Source organism: Lepidochelys kempii, chromosome 21, assembly GCF_965140265.1.
Source record: "Lepidochelys kempii isolate rLepKem1 chromosome 21, rLepKem1.hap2, whole genome shotgun sequence".
Lineage (NCBI taxonomy): Eukaryota > Metazoa > Chordata > Testudines > Cheloniidae > Lepidochelys > Lepidochelys kempii.
Window position 1 is genome coordinate 10779752 of NC_133276.1, and position 15882 is coordinate 10795633.

The following is a 15882-nucleotide window of genomic DNA, read 5'->3' on the forward strand; positions in this document are numbered from 1 at the left end:
CGGGTATGGCGCTATGGGGACTATAGCAGCATAGCTATGTTGCTGTAGCTATGCTGGCATAATACCGTAGTGCAGATGAAAAGGATTTTTCTATCAGTGTGTGAATGCCATCTCCCCAAGCCGTGGTAGCTAGGTCAATGGAAGCAGTCTTCTATCAACCTAGCTGCATTTACACTGCGGGTTAGGTTGACAAAGCTATGTTGGACAGAGGTGTGGATTGACCAATATAGCTATGTTGACCTAAATTTTAAAAGTATAGACCAGGCCTTTGGAGGCAAGTCTGAGCCTCTGAGAAATATCAGTGAAGGGAACATCCACTACAGGAACACAGCTACGACGCTGCAATTATGCTGCTGTAGCATCATAGCGTAGATGCGTCCTACATCAGCGGAGGGGCTTTTCCACCTCTCCAGGAGATGGTAGCTAGATTGTTGGCAGAATTCTTCCATTGGGCTAGCTGCATCTACACGAGGGGCTAGTTCAACCTAACGACAGTGCTCAGGACACAAAACTTTTCACAGCCCAGAGCAATGTAGCTATGTTGATCTAATTTTTAAGTGTAGACCAGGCCTGAATTTCAAGCCAACAGCCTGAGGTGAGGCAGATATGCTATGTCATGAAGATAACCGGGGGGCATTGGATCAGTGTTCACATTGCATCCCCCATCAGTACCTGGCTAACCTCTGGGAAGCTAATGATCCAACCTAGCAGACCAAATTCAATTAAGTCACTGAATGCCAGTCACTTGCTAGCCATCACCCCTGTCGCGGTGCCATCCTTGGCTTTCTAGTCGTCAGTCTGGCTTTTAGTTCTCCCACTAAACGTTGAGGGTTTGTTGGCATCCAAGCACAGTGAAATTAAGATAACTAATTTCTCTATATAACCCTTGTAAAGGAGCCCAGAGCCAATGGTGACTGGTGCTCTATAAATGCTCATAATAATAAACAAGAATAAGTTTTGCGATTACACAGATTAAAATCCTGGTGACCACGTACTGTATTTTAAAGGAGACACCTTCGCTGAGAAATGCTGAGTGTCTCCTCAGAGGTACTGAGCAGATGACAATCAGAACCTCAACAGATCTGGCTTTTAGCGCCCATCCTCTAACATACTTTGCCTGGTATTTCACTGAAGCATCGTACCCTGTGCACAAACATATGACTTTTTACCGTGAACAGAACAGTCAAGATACTGGCCCTTAAAAAGAAATGCTGATGCTGTCCGGTCTTCATACAGATGTGCTTTCCTTCCTTGAAACATAGATAGATGCCCTAATTTAAATTCAAATTAGAGAAGACATTTGCAAAAATCTAAGAGAAATCAACAACCAGTCAAACATTAAACAAAATATATGGGTCTTACATCATGGCCTCAACTGGTTGCTAGACACTGGATCTTACGAGCTGCTAATGGAAATGAATTCTCATCAACTTACAAAAAACTACTGAAGCATTCCACAGTAAAAGCATTAAACAACATCACTAATGGAGTGATTGCTGTAAACCAAATCACTATTGTACATTGGAGCCTTTGGACCTTTGCTATACAATATTGCAGCTTGTATACATTTACATATGAGACAAGCGGGGGACCCACCACTGAGAAAGCAGGAAAAATGATATACCTATGGGACAAGTAGAGGCAGGAAGTCTTTATTATATTCTTTTGGACATTGTTATTTCATAATACAGATAAATAAAATAAATCATTCTGCTCCCACCAGAGGGCAGAAGGTTCCTCATCCCAGTTTGCATTATCTCACAGAAATCTTAAAAATCTTGTATCAAAGAACATATTTATTTAGCTATCCACAGGTCTGCATGAAGGGGGGGTTGTCTTTTATTATGGTAATGAATATAAGAACCACATAGAAACACTTTGGTGATTGAATCTGTGTCTTGGAGTCAGAAACCTGAGGATTAATCCAATAAGCCATTCCCTCCCATTTACAGCAGAGTCATTCCTATGCATTATTGTCACTCATGAAAGTCTCTTCACAGAGTACAGTCTCTGGTCTTGATCCTGCAGCATGCTCTTTGTGGGCTGCCTGCATGGAGCTCCTGGCAAGATCAGGGCTTGTGTGGTGAACGACTAATAAACCAAACTCCAAGCCAATAACTTGGGTGCAAAAATAAATAAATACACAGTCCACCACTATTAAATTAATTTTGAAGTTTCACAGGTCCACTGGTTTCAAGATGGAGCCTTGCACAGAGGGGCTTGTAGTCTCCATAGGCTGCGTCACTGCATGGAAGATGAGGACAGATGCAGTCAGATTCTTTTTTGGCTACTTATGTCTGTCAGATTGTCTTTCATGTGCTCCTGGCCCATTACTTGTCTGTGGTCCCTCACTTGGGAAAAATTGGGGGCCGCCACTGAAATGGAATCATGAGAGGAACAGAAATAAATAAATAAAGCCATCAAGCTGACCCTGCATTGCCTCAGCACATCAAAGCAGCTGCTGCCTCCCAAGGAGGCTGCCCTTTCCAGCTGGCTGAACAAGCTGCGAGAGAGTTTGCTCTCTGCAACACAATAAAGGTCACATCGTCTTTAATACAAAAAGGCTGGGGTGAATGTAGCTCATGTTCCTATGTGGAAGAGAATACAACACATTATCTGAGACATGCAGCCCCAGGGAACTCATCCTTCTCTTTAGAGCCTCAAAATAATACCTGACACGCCAGTGCGAGAATCAGACTTTTGATGGGAGAAGGTGTACACAGCTGTCAGATAGGAGCAGTGTAAGAGCCAGCTGCAATCATAATATGGATTGATTGATTCTATCAGCAATCCCAAAGTGACTGTGTATATTATACCAGACCCATTTTCTCCCTAAAATCCTTCCCTCACATGTGGGTCAAGTATTTATTTAACTGCTAATATTGGGCCAAATTCACCTTTCAACGGTCATAGGATCTTCCCTGCAGACTTTGAAAAAGCAACAGAGTTGGCTTGGCCTGCCAGGGCCATTTAAATAACTAACCTTTGCGATAATAAAACAATAATTTTGTTTATAAACCATCCCCTGCTCCAAAACACTCAGGATTTTACACCAGAAATACAGCCTTTACAATTATGCATAATTAGTCCATGCCCAAAGTGTTTTCCAGCCAGATAAATTCAAAACGGTCCCTGTCCTGAAGAGCTTGCAGTCCAAGGCACCGGTCTTGAATGCTGTTCAGCATGAGCAGTCTCTTAGCCCAGTGGGGAGCCCCTACTAAAGTCAATGGGGCTCCATAGGGATGCAGGGATCTGCACACATGGACAGCTTCCAGGATAGCAGTTAATTCTAAACATAATGTAACAAGTGAGCCAGGAAGGGAGAAAGGTTGCACACACACACACACACACAATTTTTTGCACTCATCACAATGATATTGCTTTAAACCCACTTTTACTTCTTTGGGTTCATTGCATTAAATCCCACCCTTCATACCTCTAATTGGAGCCCCCCTCAGCCTCTCTTCCTGCATCCTCTCCTCTGCTCCCTTCCCTCTGCACACATGCAATAAGCTAATGGCTAACAATCTCTGCAGAAGTGCGGGGTCTCCCTTCTGAAAGTTTTCTGGAGCAACGGTTCTGTCCAGCCAATAGCACTAGAGGGCACTGCAGTTATCAGAATAAAGGGCTGGCTGCACTCACTGCGGTGAATAGGGAGGGTTCTTCACAAGGTGTCCATTCCTCTCCGCACAATTTGCTCTGCTCTTGTTTCATCCAGCAAAAACAGTTGCTTTCAGTAGGCTCAGCCCAGCAGTCCCTCTCTCTAACCAGCTGAGTCCTCCTGGTTTTTGCATCTGGTTATTTAACAGTCCCTCCAGGATGAGCAAAAGGAAGTAGGCACATGTTGTTTACCAGTGACGATCAGGATCAGCCTCTCCCTTTACGCGCGCATCTCCCCACTTCAGGCACAAGCACAATAAATGAAAACTTGCACGTTTCTGGGACCACCTTCACTCTAGCCTCAGTAATTCAAAGATGGGAGCCGTTTCGTGGGTCCGTGCAGATCCCAAGGCCATCCTTACATGCTGAATCTCCCTTTCCTTTCCCTCTAGCATGTTGGCGCATCTTCATGAGGGCTGAGGCCTATCTCTCAGATAGATTGGCCAGGAGGACTAGCTCCCATTGGGTAGCTGGCTGCTCCTTGTGCTAGCAGAGATGCTACAGAGAGTGGATGCTCATTTGCTTGTAATGAGTTTTTCCCTGGGAACCCGGACCTCAGATTCCACTCTCAGCATTCACTGACATACACATTCAAGCCATGCTTAACTATGTTACAGCACAACTTGGATCAGCCTTAGCATTTATCAATTATTAACTGCTATTGTTGTCATCATCTCTTATGGACTGCCATCCAGCTCTGATGTGTCTGTTAATTTACCATGCGTCCTCGTGATTCATGCTCTGTACTTCCCCATGGGATGGCAGCTGGGTTCAATTCCGCATCCTAGTCACTTGCCCACCAGGGTGGAAGCGGTGCATGTTCCATCCTGTCACAGAGCCGGAGGGCCTCGCCTGGTTCAACAACATCCTCAGTAACGCAGACTAAGCAGAGATTGCTGGAGCGTTAAGGGCTGGATCCAAAGTCCACTGAAGTGAGTGGGAATCTTTCTATTGATGTCTGGTGGGTTGGATCAGGCCATACAGGGGCTTTTAATCTATCCGCAGTTGGAAGGATTGTATCTATGCCTCAGGGCCTCGAGTCGACAAGCACGGACAATGGCATTTTTTTAAATGACTTACATTTTTGCATGTCTCACCAAAAGACAACACTTTGTGCCCCCCTCTCACCCCCGTGCAGGTATTGCGAGAGTAATGCTGGCTGTGCTGGCATCAGGCAACGTAATAGGGTACAAAAGAAGGCCAGACATAGAAGGCAGCTATTCCAGACACTGAGGGTTTGGAGAATTGTGGTTCATTAATGAACTGTGCATATGACTGCCCTCTACGAGTTGGAATCAGAACTGTTCAACTGTGTGCCGTAGGACCAATACTGTTTACTAGTGGAGATTCTCCTTTAGCATAAGTGGCAGAAGCCTGTGCTGTTTTGTTGTTTTTTGAGCAGGAGGATCAAATTTGTGTCTCTGTGACGTTCTAAGTGCCACCGTGCATATCCTAGTGATGAATGACATTCCCACTGTAGATGGCTGTGTAGCATACACAATAGGGTTGATCATGTATACCTTATCCTTCATATTACTTTGCCATTGTGAATGATTCTATCCTGTTCATTGAAACTCATGGAGCCATTATAATTCTATAAATTATACATTGATCATGGGTCCTGTTTACAAGGGTGGGGGTACAACCAATTCCAACAGATTCAATGTGCTAATTCGGGGGGGGGAGGGGAGGGATGGCATGTAGTTATGCTGGCTTAGTACCAGAAGAGCTGGGTTCTGTTCCCAACTCTGTAATTCTGTGCAGCCTCGGGAAGCCACTACAACTCGCTGTACTCCAGTGGGGATAATAAACTGAGCACCTTCACAAGGGGTCTGCTTACCCAATGTGTGCAGGGTGCAGAGAGCTGAATTTCCTCCAAATGTGGAAGTGTCCAGCCCTGGGATTTTGGTTTGAGCCCATCGCTATTATAATGATTAAGTCTATTATTCTACATTTCTTTATGAATTTGTCAAAACAAAAATGCAAATTCAAAATAAAGGAAACAACTTCTGCTGGATCTGTTGGTTTTGTCCATCTGTCTGCATTCTCTTTGCCGGTCTGCCCATCCTGCCCCCCCGGTTAGTGGCCAGGTGTAACGATGCTGGTTCTGGTGGGACCCAACTGAGAGTGCCAATTCATGACAAATTGCTTAAAGCAGGGCAGTTACAGCCCAAGGCTGGGGTTTTTCCACCTCTAAGGCAAACCAAACCAGCCAAACAGAGAAGACTTTGGTTTTACCCCACTGGCTAACCACAAGTCACACAAGCAATTCCCTTAGACACTCCAGTTTTCCAGTATCACCACCAGTGCCACTTGTTATGGGACAAAGGGTTATGAAAACCAAAACCCCATAAAAAAAAAAGGTTCTCTCGATCCCACAGGACCAAAGCCCCAGACCCAGGTCAATATACAAGTTAGATCTTACCCACAAATCACGCTGTTGCCCATCCTTTAGAATCTAAAATCTAAAGGTTTATTCATAAAAGGAAAGAGATCTAGATGAGAGCTAGAATTGGTTAAATTGTAATCAATTACATACAGTAATGGCAAAGTTCCTGGTTCAGGCTTGCAGCAGTAATAGAATAAACTGCCGGTTCAAATCAAGTCTCTGGAGAACATCCGCAGCTGGGATGGGTCATCAGTCCTTTGTGTAGAGCTTCCATGTGTAGCAAAGTCCCTCCAGAGGTCAGAAGCAGGATTGAAGACAAGATGGCGGAGCTGCAGCAGCTTTTTATAGTCTCTTGCCATGTGGTCTTTCTTTCTTTGTCCCAAAGACAAGCTGTCCAACATATGGCCTGGAAAAACCTCAGAGTTCTGTCCATAGGCAGGTCCCTGCATGCCTTGCTGAGTCCCAAGGTGTATCTGCCTTCTCTCAATGGGTCAATTGTATCGCTGATGGTCCTTAATGGGCCACCACGCAGGCTAGGCAGAGCTGACACCAACTTGTCTGGGGTGTTACCCAGAAGCATAGCATAAATTTGAACTACAGACAGTATAGAGCCAATACTTATAAATTTAAATACAAAAATGACACGTGCACACAGATAGCATAATCATAACCGGCAAACCATAACCTTGTCTTAGACACCTTATTTGACCCCTTTATACAAGATTTGTTGCCACTACAGGACCTTGGTTGCAACAATGATTTATACAGTCCCAGTTCATGTCAATAACATCACACCAGGGCAGAGTTTTCAAAAGCACTCAACATAGACCTAACTCTGCTGGCATGGGAGCAGACTTAGGCCAGGGCTGATTTTCCCAGCTGGCCATCTTGGTTGTCAGGGCACAATCCTGACTCTTTTGAGCAAATACTTGCAACCTTTCCCTTATTTTCTAGGAGTCTTTCTTTTCAAAGCAGGATGGGCTAGTAACTAGCGCCCTAAACTAGCATTCTAGAATCCAGGGCTCTACTCCCTGCTCTGAATCATAGAATACCATGGTTGGAAGGGACCTCAGGAGGTCATCTAGTCCAACCCCCTGCTCAAAGCAGGACGAATCCCCAATTTTTGCCCCAGATCCCAAATGGCCCCTTCAAGGATTGAACTTACAACCCTGGGTTTAGCAGGCCAAAGCTCAAACCACTGAGCTATCCCTCCTTCCCTCTGCTACTAACCAGTTGGGCAAGTTACTTCCCTGCTGTATGACTCACTTTTTCCATCTGTTAAATGGGGTTAATGATAATGAAGTCCTTTGTAAAGCACTTTGAGCTCTTCCAACTATCCTGCCGGGCCATGCAGACAAATGAAAGAGGAACAAGGATTTAGCCCTTATTATTGCTCCCAGCCCTGGTGCCCGAAATGAAACAAATCAGAAATAGACCAATTCAGGGACAAAAGCTGTGCTGGATGCAGAAAATGTGAAATGTTAAGGTCCCTCTCCACACATTCTGCGCTCAAAGCAGAAAGAACAACCCTCACTGTTTGTCCTCCCCCACAGCGAAATGAAATGGGACTTGGTTTGATGGAGGTTTTAAATCTTTTATAGAGTAAGAAAATACAAGCAGTCTCATGGGGCTTCATCCAGGTCCTAGTGCCAGCCAACTGGTTTTTTAACTGGAGAGTTAATGTGCTCATGGCTAGCTGACTGACATATATTTAGATAGATAGTATTTGCAATCCAGAGAGATTGAGGGACTTGATAAATCATGAGCCTAACCCTGCTGGCTTTTCTCGTGTAGGCAGTCTATCTACAACAACAGATAGTGTTACGGCACAGGGGCTGCATCCTGCAAAAAGGATGAGCCCTCTGGTCCTGACCCAGCAAAGTGCTTAACATGAAGCACGTGAATAGCCCCACTCTCAAGGCCCTTGCAGGACTGAAACCTAAAACTCTCACAGATGGAGGCCCTCAGGTTAGAACCTTCCTCCCTTACTTCTGTCGGTTACCGTCAGGTGCTACGTTAGTTTAGGCCTTGATCCTGCAATCACGCGGTTCTCCGGGCACATATGGAGCGGCATTGACTTCATGTGGGTAGGCCCTTAAGAATCCTATTCGAGTCAGAGAGGCTCCACATAGGCACAGGGTGTCTATTTGTATGGATAAAATTACAGGATTGGGTGGCTTAAATTGTAAATCCTTCTGAGCAGGGGCTGGGTTTATTTTAATCTCTATAGACAGCCATGCATAGTTATGGCACTATGACCATGTGCTCCCACCATTCATAAACAACATTTTAAATACTATAAAAATCAATAGCTGTATTGACACACTGGGAATCTGAGCCTGTTGCTCCGGGGGCGGGACTGGCCCTCCAAACCCAGTACAAATCGAACTGCTGGAAGTGAGAAAAGAGTGGGGTTGTGTCATGTTCCTGAACGGAGTAGATTCAGTGAAGAGAAGACACAGATTTCGGTGCTGTGATGAAAATGGAATCCAGTTTAGACTCTCCGGGGGATTTTTAGATTAAAATGGTTTGTAAAATCCTTCCAACAGATTCTTTTAATCAGATCAGTGCAAAATGATGTGCCTCAAAGAGTTTATTGTTTGGAGGCGCATTTTTATGCAGCTTTCTGGGTGGGAGATCCCCTTCTGTCCGCTCGGAGTCTGCAGCACTCCCCAGAGCCAGCCATTCAAACAGCTCAAGATGGGACAATGGGCATTGTAGCTGTGCGGGCTACATCCCCGTTTATGCCTGCAGTCCTGCCTGCCTCGGCTGCAGTAGCACACACAACACTGTCACACAAACCCTCCTCCTTGTGATGTGTGGGAAGGTCACCCTGCCTTTCACGCTCTGTCTCGGCGGGTGTTTAACAACCCAGACGCTTTTTTCACTGTGGGGGCAGATTTCCTTGGCACCCTCATAGGGATCGCAGTCCTTGTGACAGAGCAGTACAGTGATCCATGCCCTCCTACCCACAGTCCCCCTGCAGACAGATGTAGGTATCTGGTATTGTAGGAAATGTGGATCAAATTCTAAAGGCCAGTTAATACTGAGGAGGCGAGGGATGCTGCCCACAAAACCCTTTACAGGCCAGCCTGACTTACAAAACCAAGCAACACGGGGTGAGATTTTCCAAACCTCTCAGTGTTGGCCTAATTCCTCCACTGCTTTTGCAATCAAGGATGAACTCTCCCTTTGATGCCAGTGGGAGCTGAGCTAGGCCAGTGAGGGACACTTGAAACCCCACCACCACCACCTGGGTATCCAGAGGGGATGCATGTTAGCACACAGGAGAATAAGAGGTGAGACAGAGAGCCCAATAATATCAATGATTTACACCAGTTCAGCACTGTCTATGTGAGGGTCTCAAAGCACTTTACTAGTGTTAATGAGCTCAGCCTCACAACCTCCATGAGAGATGGAAAAGTACTGTCCCTATTTCACAGATAAGAGAAACTGAGGCAGAAAGAGGGGAAGTGACTTGACCCAGTGTCACCCAAGACATCTGTGGCAGAGCTGGGCATAGAACTTCAGATTCATAGTCTGGACTGCAGATGCCACCGACAGCCTCAACTCAGAGCCCGACTCCGCGTTCTCTTCATTTATCTCCTCTCCCTCCTGCTCTTTCCCTGTATTTGCATCCTCAGCAAAACATAATTAGGTATATGTAGATGTGCTCGGGTTTTTTTATTGGGCATGATGGAATCTTCTTTTTCCTCCTGCATTTTAATACAGCTAAATGCAAAGTTAAGCGTCAGAGAACAAGGAATGCAGGCCACCCTTACAGAACAGACTAAAGGATCTTGGAAAGCAGCGCCTCTGAAAAGGATCTAGGGGTCACAGTAGACAAGCAATTGAACATGCATTCCCAGTGCAACGCCGGGGCAGAAAGAGCTAATATGATCTTTGAGTGTATAAACAGGGAAGTAAGTGAATAGGAGAAGAGTGATGATTTTACCTCTGTATACAGCATTGGTGAGACCGATACTGGATACTGTGGCCAGTCTTGGTGCCCATATTTCTTAACGCAGGTTGAACAGTCGGAGAGGGTACAGAAGAAAAGCCACAAAAATGATGGAAAGGCTGGAGAAAATGCCTGACAGCGAGCGATTTAACCAGCTCAGTCTGTTTAGCTTGTCAAAAAGAAGATTGAGAGGTGACTTGATTAGAGTGTGTAAGTACCTTCCTGCGGAGAAAACAGAGTGGGGTTGTTTAAAGGGCTCTCTAATCTAGCCGAGGAAGGCAGAACAAGAACCAACGGCTGGAAGCTGAAGCCAGACACATTCAGACTGGGAATAAGGCATGCATTTTTAACAGTGCCGGCGATGAACCACGGGAACAAACTACCAAGGGAAGGGGTGGATTCTCCATCTCTTGATGCCTTCGTAGTGAGACTGGAAGCCTTTCTGGAAGAGCTGCTATAGCCAAGCACAAGTTACTGGTCTCAATACAGGGGAAAATGGGTGGAATTTAATGGTCTGAACTGTGCAGGAGGTCAGACTAGATGATCTAACTGTTCCCTCTGGCCTTAAACTCTATGAATCCTCCTCTTCTGCTACACTTCCCCTCTCCCTTGCCAGTTCTGCTGATGAATGAGTGTCCCTCTACCTCCCTGCCAGGCAAGAGGGAAGTGCTACGGGGGCTGGAAACAACCAACTGAAACACCATTCATTCCAAGACTCCTTCCTTGGGAGACTCTCTACTCCTGCCTTTCTGCTCCTCCTCCTTCATCAGAGGAAGCCCTGCCGGCCACCACAATGGGGAGAGCCACTGCGGTGGGTGGGTCGATAACACTGCTGTGAATTCTCAGGTGGCACCTGCACTGCAGTCCTGCTCAGAAGTGGAATTACCATGAAACAAACTGCATGGTGGCATGGGGCCCCCAACAACAGGGGGCCCCCAAAACGCAGGACAAATATCTGACAACCTGCCTGAGTCCCAGCCGGCAGCGCAGCAGGGCTCAGGCAGGCAAGCTGCCTGCATACCGTGGCCAGTGGCCCCACGCTGCTCCTAGAAGCAGCAGACTGCTGGCATGTCTCTGCGCGCCCCTGGCGGGGACGGGGGTGTCTCCGCGCACTGCCCCCGCCCTGAGCGCCGACTCCGCAGCTCCCATTGGCCGGAAACTGCAGTCAATGGGAGCTGTGGGGGTGGCGCCTTTAGGCAATGACATGTGGAGACTCCTTAGCGCCTCCCCCACCTGCTCTCCTGCCTAGAAGCCACTGCCGGAGGGGTGTGTGTGCGCCGGGCGCTTTGGGAGTCACGCCGCCCGAGGTAAGCACTGCCCCCCTGCACCTCTCCCACATCCCAACGCCCTGCCCCAGCCCAGAGCCTGCACCCAAACTTCCTCCCAGAGCCCGCACCCCTCACCCCCTCCCACATGGGAGATAAGAGGGAATGTTCTTTTTCTTGGCTGGGTCCCGAGTGTGGGGGCCCCGAAAATGAAGCTGCGCACAGGGCCCCACTAACCCTAAATCCTCCCCTGGTCCTGCTGCATCCTGGGGACTTTCCCCTGCCGTTCAGTAGAGGAGGCAGCCAATCCTCCCAGACTCCTGGGGGAAACGGGGCAGCGGGTGAGAAGTGGAAGGAGCTGGGAGTGACTAACAGCGTGATTGTCTGGTAGAGTTCCTTGGCTATGGTTTAATATCCAATCCCCTTACGGTGCTGAGAGTTTCTGCCCCTAGCATTTGCTTATTTTGGCTCATGCTTGTACACGGATGTGCCACAAGGCAGACAGAACCTTGTTGCTTTCAGCATAGACCGATATGGATCAAACTCCAAGGATCAGCATGAGGTAGGTGAGGGGAAAAAAAAGCATGCATTACTCACTGCGACTGCAGCAGGGTGGGCGTCTGCTGTCAGGCATGCAGGTTATAAATGCATGCAATGGGAAAGCCTTCCCCTGCAGCGTAGCCATGCCTCCCCTGTCAGCAATTTGGGGCACATTTCATGCAGGGCTGGGCCCGCTCGGAGGGGAGACCTAGAAGGAGAACACAGGTGCTGCAGAAAGCTGCACTGCCAATTAAGCTCTGACATTCAAGTCAGAACCTGCCCCTGCCCCAGCGTAGCGTTAGGGCGACCAGTGTTTCTAGCCTTGAAGATGAGATGCAAAACCAGGGCCCTGACTGCTTGCCAGGCCCATGGGCCTTATCCCAGGGGCTAGCTCATACGTCCCAACGAGACGCAGTTGGTCACCGCCAATTTCTGTGGAGCCAACCCTGCTGCAGCCGCTGGTCCCCATGCCTCACCCACTGAGTCTGTGCTACACTCAGCTCCCGCCCTCCAGCCTAGCCCACCCAGGTGCAGCATCACTTCCCATCTTGCACCCACTGAGCATGCCTGGTGGTGGGACTGAACATGCCCAGGAGTCGGCGAAGCGGCTGCTCTCCCTGGCTCTGCCCCTGCCAATGGTCTGCACCGGGCGCAATGTGTGTCCGGCTACAAGCAGCACTGAATGTAGGAAATGTTCTACTTCAACCAGGACAGGAAGCCAAAGCAGAACAGGCCCGTGAAACCAGGAACTGCAGAGTTGCCAACACGGAATTTCAAAAATAAGGGACTGTTTTCTTAGCACCCCCGCACCACCCCTCCTCCTGATATTCATTATTATTATCAATCATCATCATCATCATCATTTTGGAATCTCCTGGAGGAACAGAGTCACCAATGCTGAGGTGCTCAAACAGGCCAGCACACCCAACGTGCAAACACTCCTCAAACAGCAACACCGTTGCTGGCTTGGGCCTGTGTGCCGAATGAATGATGAGCACATCCCAAAGGATATCCTCTACGGCGATTTGCCATCTGCAAAAAGACCCAAAGGACGCCCAGCATTGCGTTTCAAGGATGTGTGCGAGACCTCAAAGAAATGGACGTGGATGTGGACAAATGGAAAGATCACACTCAAGAGTACAGCCTTTGGAAACAAGAGCTTAACAAAGGTCTCTGGGGTTATGAGAGGAAGCTGTCCAGCTTTGCAGAGGAGAAAAGAGCTTGCAAAAGGCAGAGGCCAGAAGGTCACCACCTTTAAATGTGACAGATGCGGCAAAGATTGTCTCTCTTGAGCGGGTCTCTTCCCCCATGTTCGCGGATGCCATAAAACCAAAAGAGTAAATTCTTTACCTCTCGGGGCACATACCCATGGTCTCTCGAGGCTGAAGGATGCCTACTACGACATCATTTATAATAACGCAAAGCAGTACTCACCTACATTCGCTAGGGGTATTTCTTCTGCTTTTTGCAGCACTCAGCAACTCCCAATCTTCTTGTACAGAGATGAAAAAATAAGGGACATCTCTTGTAATAAGGGCTTGTCGGCAACCCAAGGTGAGAGGTGTGGAAGCTCATCACATAGCAAACTTCATCTCCCCTTAGTCTGCTGGTTACACTACAGAACTTCATGGGTGTTGTTTTATAATGGACACGCATGGGATTTGGGGTTTTTTTGAGTACAGCCGCTGGCTCAGCTTCTGCTTTTGGCTACTGCGGTGTATTGAAAACCATGTCCAAATTACAAGCTGTCACTTTACGTTTCAGGGTTTTTCCTGGTCCTGCTTCCTGGCTAGGGGGTCTGTGGGGAAGAGTGCAACCTGGGCCAAACAGCAGCCTGTTTGCAGACAGACAGCTTTGAATAAGGTGGGATGAGTTGTTGCTCTCTGGCTTTCTCTCTGTGTTTTATCCTTCCGAATGGTAAGAAATAAAGTTGTGTTATGTTGCAAACTTCCAGCAAGAGTATTTATATTTTTCTCTAACTTATCTGTTTGTATGATGTGAACATAGCAGTTACCTCAGCATAAAACCGTAGCAATGCCACTGACTTAACTGGATTTACATCAGGGAGAGAACAGAATTTGCGCTACAAACTTTAAGAGCCATTTTGCAGGCTTTACTTTCTATTCTCCAAACACAGCGACACCCATCTTTCTCTTAAGTATTCAGAGTAATGCAGGCCAAGAGGCCTCTCCTGTACTAGGGAGAATTATAATCAAAACTACCACTAGAGGGGATGAAAAATACTATTGTCCAGATTCTCCACTCACAGCGGGTTTACCCCTGTGGAGCAGTTGCTTGCAATCACCACCAGCAGAATGATTTCCTCATGTTTAGTGTAGTTGTAGCTATGGCAATCCCAGGATATTAGAGAGACTAGGTACATGACATATCTTTTATTGGACCAACTCCTGTTGGTGAAAGAGACAGGCTATCGAGCACACAGAGCTCTGAAGAAGAAGAGCTCCATGTGGCTCGAAAGCTTGTCTCTCTCACCAGCAGAAGTTGGGCTAATAAAAGATATTCCCTCACCCACCTTGTCTTCCTGATATTTAGACATCTGCAGGCAATGCCCATTTACACAGGCAATCACCCAGTTTGTGCACATATCACGGGTGGCTGAAGCCTGGCTGTTCACTGCCCTGCCCCAAGCACAGTTATTTATACATATGCAAAGGGGGTGTAAAACGCTGCTCTGGCACTTTGGTAGCTTTTCACACCCTCTTTGAACTGGTGTAGGGGGCCCCCACAAGAGGCAAGGCCACAGAGGCAGGCCCTGCACATGCAGGTGTAGGCATGTATGCATTTTTGCATGTTGACCTTGGCGCTGTGCATTTAAATACCTGGCCCCCAGAATGTAACACTGCACCTAGTTGCATAGTAATTGATTCACAGGGTGAACAGCAAGATTTATTTCCCTTCCTGGTCAATACTGAGCTCACCTAAGTCATTATTTACTGCTTGGGCCAATAAATATTGCATTTCCCCTCACCCGAAGACAATGGGACACATTGTGCACTCAGTCAGCTAACACAACCCTATTGATTTCCCTGGGCTGCATCGGAGCAAGTGAGAGCAGAATTTGGCCTAGCCCCTGCTTATTGTCCATAACATTTGATTCATGGTCCAGAATTCCTGACCCAAACAACTGACACTGATGCAAGGGAGATAACGCCAATTCGCCAATTCCGGGTGTGACAGAGCGAGGTCTGACCCCAGGGGATGAAGGGAGGGTGAGAGCTGCTCTCTGGCTCTGTATCCACCACCCCTACAAGGCAGAGTAGCACTAAGGGGGAAAAGGGTCGATTTACACTGTATATATTACAGTAGCCCCAGGAACAGGGAAATCTCTGTAAGCAAGGGAGAGACCTGTGCATGGCTCGGAAAGCAATGTAGTGGGGCTAAGAGGGCCAGCCTTAAGGATGAGGAATGACAGCAAATGTTTGGGGTCCCAAGTTCTAGACCAGCAGAATGAGTGGAATTGGAAGGGGTGGCCACGTCCCACCCATTCTCCCTCTGCCTGCACAGAGGGGACTGGAGGGAGGCTTCCTCTGGTCTGGGAGCTGAGCCTCTGACCATGGGAAGGGAGCGAGAGACGGGGGGTGATGAGCATGGGAGAGAGAGCAGAGTGGGGTAATGGGGAATCAGGGAACGGGAGGGGAAAGGCGAGACAGTGATGGGGAAGGAGAGTGTGAGTGAGGAAATGCGGGGAGCACGATGGGGAAAAAAGGAAAGTAAAAGTATGTGAGGACAAAGAGCGAGGGAAAGGGAAAAGGGAGCAGCAGGAAGGAGAGAGAAAGTGAGAGAGACAGATAGTGAAAGGGAACTGGATGTGAGAGGGAGAGAAGGGAAGGAGAGGGGACCGTCCCACCCAGGGAAGGCAGAGCGCGGCTGGAAGCTTATTCACTGCCTTTTCTGCAGTCCTGTTTTCACCTTGTGCTGCCGGGCGAGTCATCATGCACGGCCCAGGCGGGGATTGGCTGGCTAAAAATGCCGCTCTAATCTCCGAGCTGATCTTTACCCCCCCCCTCCTCCCCATCTGCTGTGACCTTCCTGCCAATGTGCAGAGC